Raw genomic sequence first — 6,129 nt, forward strand, 5'->3', positions numbered from 1 at the left:
TGCACACAGTACTTCACCTGTCCCAGCATGGAGGATAAATCACTGGACTTGTTTTATGCCAACACCGAGGAGGCCTATTCTGCAGACCCCCCTCGCTCCTCTAGGGAGAGCTGATATTATACATGTCCCGCCTGTGTGTTGGACACAGGCAGGCTGCGGTCCCCCATACGGCGAGGAGGCTCTTTTGGACTGCTTCCACGCCACCGTGTGGACAGAGCTCTGCCAGACACGTGTGGAGGACATTAATGCCGTCACAGCATAGATAAACTTCGGTCTTGACAACGCTGTTCCCTCCCAGCACTTTGCTAACAACAACAAACAAGCTGTGGATGAGCCCTGAGGTTAAAGCTCTCCTGAAGAAGAAGAAGAAGAGAGCTTTCAGATCAGGGAACAAGGAGGAAGCTGACGACCGTACAGAAGGAGCTGAGGAGAAAGGTCAGAGAGGGGAAGGCCAGTTACGAGAGGAAGATGGAGGAGCAGCAGAACATCAGTGGGGTTTGGAGAAGCCTGAAAACTGTCTCAGGTATGAAAGTGCCCCACTCACAGGCTGAGGGGGACCTGGAGTGGCTCAACGACCCTAATCTGCATTTCATTAGGTTTGAGCAAGCACCCGTTCCTGCCCCCCCCCCCACGCAGCTGCATTCAAACACCTAGACTAACCTTCAGACTTGTGGCTCATTCTGCCATCAAAGCGCTCCACATCTCCTTAGACTGAGCCACCTTCCCGGCCAGCACAGATCTCAGAGAGGGAGCAAGCTGGACAGAGTCCTCGGGAAGACCGGCTCTGTCTTGGGCTGTTCTCTGGACTCTCTGCAGGAGGTTCGTATGTGACAAGAGGGTCCTGGCAAAACTAACGTCCGTGCTGGACCACGAGTCGCGCAGGACGCCCTGCTTTCTCTGGAGAGCAGCTTCAGCGCCACACTGATCCGTCCTGGCTGCTCCAAGGAGATTCTATTCTGTTGTATTTAGCAGAAGCCTTTAGCCAAAGCCACTTCCATATGAGAGGGAAAACCACACAAGCACTAAACCGAGCAGTAGAGGACATCACAGGAAGGTACCAGTGGACTTCTGGAGTCCAGTTGGACGTCAATCTTGACATGTGGCGCTAGAAGCTCTTTTTATGTCTGTCTTCCCCACCCCGCAATATCAGCTGAAATGACAAGAGCCTGAGCCAAAAGCTGCGCTGTATGTTCTGCCAGGTGCGGTCTGATTCTCTTGTGTGTGCAGAAAATGATCATCTTGTGGATTTCTTCTTGTCAACATATTTGTCACTGTAGGACGAGGCTCACAAAACGGGGAGTCGCGGTATCGGCCGGCAAGAAAAGTCCTCGCAGACGACACTGAGATGCATGTCCCAGAGAGCAGCGCAGAGAATGTATCCCGTCCGGACGCGACGCTAAAAGATCTCCACTTCAGCCGCCACCCCTCTCCTGGTCGGTATGCCGATCATACGGGACGCTCGAGATAGATGTCGACGCGACACGAGGTATACGGATTTGTTTAATAACGTTTCAGACGTGGAAATAACAAAGAAGTTACAGCGTGTACATTTTCTCCAGCCAGGAGATGAGGTGGTGCCTGACCAGAGTTTCCTGATGGAGAGGATGCTGTCAGAGGTGGGGGTGAGACTCGTCCTACATCCATGTCTTTATCCTGTCCTGATGTCCTCCTCATCATCTCCTCATCCTTTCCTCTGTCAATATTCTCATACTGTCATGTCTTCATCCTCTCATGTCCTTCTCATCATGTCCTCATCCTGTCCTCATGTCCTCATCCTGTCCTCATGTCTTCCTCATGTCCTCATGTCATCTTTCTCATGTCCTCATGTTGTCCTCCTCATGTCCTCATCATGTCCTCATGTCATCCTCCTCATGTCGTCCTTCTCATGTCCTCATCATGTCCTCATGTCATCATTCTCATGTCCTCATGTCATCCTTCTCATGTCCTGATTTCATCCTTCTCATGTCCTCATCATGTCCTCCTGTCATCCTTATCTTGTCCTCATGTCCTCATCCTGTACTTCTGTCATCAATGTCTTTATCCTGTCCTGATGTCCTCCTCATCCTTTCCTCATCTCATCCTTCTCATGTCATCCTTCTCATGTCCTCATCACGTCGTCATCCTGTCCTCATGTCTTCCTTATCATGTCCTCATCCTATCCTGATGTCATCCTTATCATGTCCTCATCCTGTCCTCGTCCTGTCCTCATGTCCTCCTCATCATGTCCTTATGTCCTCCTCATCATGTCGCCATCCTGTCCTCATGTCATCCTTATCATGTCCTCATCCTGTCCTCGTCCTGTCCTCATGTCCTCCTCATCATGTCGTCACCTGTCATCATGTCGTCATCCTATCCTCATGTCCTCTTCATCATGTCCTCATGTCCTCCTCATCATGTCCTCATCCTGTCCACCTGTCATTATCCTCATACTGTCATGTCCTCATGTCCTCATCCTGTCCTCATGTCCGCATCTTCATGTCCTCATTCTGTCCTCATGTCCTCCTCATCATGTCCTCATCCTGTCATCATGTCCATCCTTTACTCCTGTCAATATCCTCATACTTTCATGTCCTCATCATGTCCTCATGTCATCGTCATCATGTCCTCATCCTGTCCTCATCCTGTCCTCATGTCATCCTTCTCATGTCCTCCTCATCCTTTCCTCCTGTCATCCTTCTCATGTCCTCATCACGTCGTCATCCTGTCCTCATGTCTTCCTTATCATGTCCTCATCCTATCCTGATGTCATCCTTATCATGTCCTCATCCTGTCCTCGTCCTGTCCTCATGTCCTCCTCATCATGTCCTTATGTCCTCCTCATCATGTCCTCATCCTGTCCTCATGTCCTCCTCATCATGTCGTCACCTGTCATCATGTCGTCATCCTATCCTCATGTCCTCTTCATCATGTCCTCATGTCCTCCTCATCATGTCCTCATCCTGTCCACCTGTCATTATCCTCATACTGTCATGTCCTTATGTCCTCATCCTGTCCTCATGTCCTCCTCATCATCTCCTCATCCTTTCCTCTGTCAATATTCTCATACTGTCATGTCTTCATCCTCTCATGTCCTTCTCATCATGTCCTCATCCTGTCCTCATGTCCTCCTCATGTCCTCATGTCATCTTTCTCATGTCCTCATCCTGTCCTCATGTCCTCCTCATCATCTCCTCATCCTTTCCTCTGTCAATATTCTCATACTGTCATGTCTTCATCCTCTCATGTCCTTCTCATCATGTCCTCATCCTGTCCTCATGTCCTCCTCATGTCCTCATGTCATCTTTCTCATGTCCTCGTCCTGTCCTCATGTCATCCTCCTCATCTCCTCCTCATCATGTCGTCATCCTGTTCTGATTTCATCCTTCTTCTGTCGTCATGTCCTCATCCTGTCCTCATGTCTTCATCATGTCGTCATCCTCCTCATGTCCTCGTCCTGTCTTCATGTCCTCCTCATCATGTCCTCATCCTGCCCTCATGTCATCATTCTCATGTCCTCATGTCATCCTTCTCATGTCCTGATTTCATCCTTCTCATGTCCTCATCATGTCCTCCTGTCATCCTTATCTTGTCCTCATGTCCTCATCCTGTACTTCTGTCATCAATGTCTTTATCCTGTCCTGATGTCCTCCTCATCCTTTCCTCATCTCATCCTTCTCATGTCATCCTTCTCATGTCCTCATCACGTCGTCATCCTGTCCTCATGTCTTCCTTATCATGTCCTCATCCTATCCTGATGTCATCCTTATCATGTCCTCATCCTGTCCTCATGTCCTCCTCATCATGTCCTCATCCTGTCCTCATGTCCTCCTCATGTCATCTTTCTCATGTCCTCGTCCTGTCCTCATGTCATCCTCCTCATCTCCTCCTCATCATGTCGTCATCCTGTTCTGATTTCATCCTTCTTCTGTCGTCATGTCCTCATCCTGTCCTCATGTCTTCATCATGTCGTCATCCTCCTCATGTCCTCGTCCTGTCTTCATGTCCTCCTCATCATGTCCTCATCCTGCCCTCCTGTCATCCTTCTCATGTCCTCATCATGTCGTCATCCTGTCCTCATGTCCTGATGTCCTCCTCATCATCTCCTCATCCTTTCCTCTGTCAATATTCTCATACTGTCATGTCTTCATCCTCTCATGTCCTCCTCATGCTGTACTCATCCTGTCCTCATGTCGTCCTCATCATGTCCTCATGTCGTCCTTCTCATGTCCTGCTCATCATGTCCTCGTCCTGTCCTCATGTCCTCCTCATCATGTCATCATCCTGTCCTGATTTCATCCTTCTTCTGTCCTCATGTCCTCATCCTGTCCTCATGTCCTCCTCATCATGTCCTTATCCTGTCCTCATGTCATCCTTATCATGTCCTCATGTCCTCATCCTGTCCTCGTCCTATCCTGATGTCATCCTTCTCATGTCCTCATCATGTCCTCATCCTGTCGTCATGTCATCCTTCTCATGTCCTCCTCGTCCTATCCTGATGTCATCCTTCTCATGTCCTCATCATGTCCTCATCCTGTCGTCATGTCATCCTCATCATGTCCTCATGTCATCCTTCTCATGTCCTCATGTCCTCCTCATCCTTTCCTCCTGTCATCCTCCTCATGTCCTCATCCTGTCCTCATGTCATCCTCATCATGTCCTCATGTCATCCTTCTCATGTCCTCATGTCCTCCTCATCCTTTCCTCCTGTCATCCTTCTCATGTCCTCATGTCCTCATCCTGTCCTCATGTCTTCCTCATCATGTCCTCATGTCATCCTTATCATGTCCTCCAGCCAGGAGATGAGGTGGTGCCTGACCAGAGTTTCCTGATGGAGAGGATGCTGTCAGAGATGGAGGTAAGGCTTGTCCTACATCCACGAGAGAAATCCACTCAGCTCACCAAGGAAGGTGCTCAGAAGACCCAGGCTCCTGCTGTGGCCCTGTGTGTCGTAGATGGTTGTATGTTAACAGTTAAGAGATTGTTTTGAAAATGAAATGCTGTTTGGCTTCAACCTTCTCAAGGTGGGTTGAGGATGACTAAAATAAAGTATAAAGAAAGAGAGCAAATGCATGGTGGCTTCTTTAATTCTATGCTCACACCAGTCTACACACATTGCTACAAACGCAGTAAATGTACACACACCTTGTACATTAGAACAGCTTACTTCATTTTCTTACATGCAGCAGGACCAGCTCTCATCGGGGTTGCCACCCGTCCCGTAAAATTCAGAATCCTCCTTTAATTGACAGAAACACGTTGCGGGGCGGAGTGAACCAACACGGGACGCACTTTGTTCCGTAGTTTCATCACTTTCCAACAGCCTACACGTGTCAGTCACACACATCAACACTCAATCTAAACATAATGAAGTAAATAAAAGTCCAACAACCAAGAAAGATGTTGTTGTCGTGCAGAATCTGCGCAGGTGCAGCCTCCTCCCCTCTGCGCCTGGATGCTGGACAGTCGCGGTTGCCTAGAGACAGACATGACTCACGCACGCTCCTCAGAAGACCCGCGCCTTTTAAAAGTGTCTCCTGTAGCCCACCTGGTACTGTAGCTGCTGAAAATAAAAAGCGCATGTGAAACAGACGTGAAGAGATGCGGCTGCGGCGTCAGTGAAGATGTTTCGAAGTCAAATTGTACAACGTGACAGCGGCTGTTTAGTCGCGCGCGGTGGTCTGTCCGACATCTAACGGCATCAGGAGAGCATGATCATTTATTTATATGCCGTGTGGGCCAATATAAATACCATATATACCCATTAAAAACGTCTTTTTAATGGATGAAAAGTTGATAAACACACTCAAAAATATATGTAGCCTAGCTAAAGGGAAACGTTTATTTCTATATGCATTTCCTACATTCAAATGTTTACAGCTTCATGTTTTAAAGTCTATTTTTAAGAAATCTCTAGTAAGTGATCATTCCATAAATGATCCTTTTTATTAGTGTTGTTAAACTGTTATGACGACGTGACTCCCCTTCAACCAAATATAGGCTACAGTCCAATGTGCAGGACTAAACGAGGCGCTGCATTTCACGTCACGACGCGGGCGTCGAGGCGTCGTCATCACCCTGGTCCCACACAGTAAACATTTTATAACAAATGTTTATTTCTGTTTTTCTTTTTTATTATTACCGAACTTGCTA

The sequence above is a fragment of the Telmatherina bonti genome, assembly GCF_933228915.1.
Source record: "Telmatherina bonti genome assembly, chromosome: 10".
NCBI classification, from domain to species: Eukaryota; Metazoa; Chordata; class Actinopteri; order Atheriniformes; family Telmatherinidae; genus Telmatherina; species Telmatherina bonti.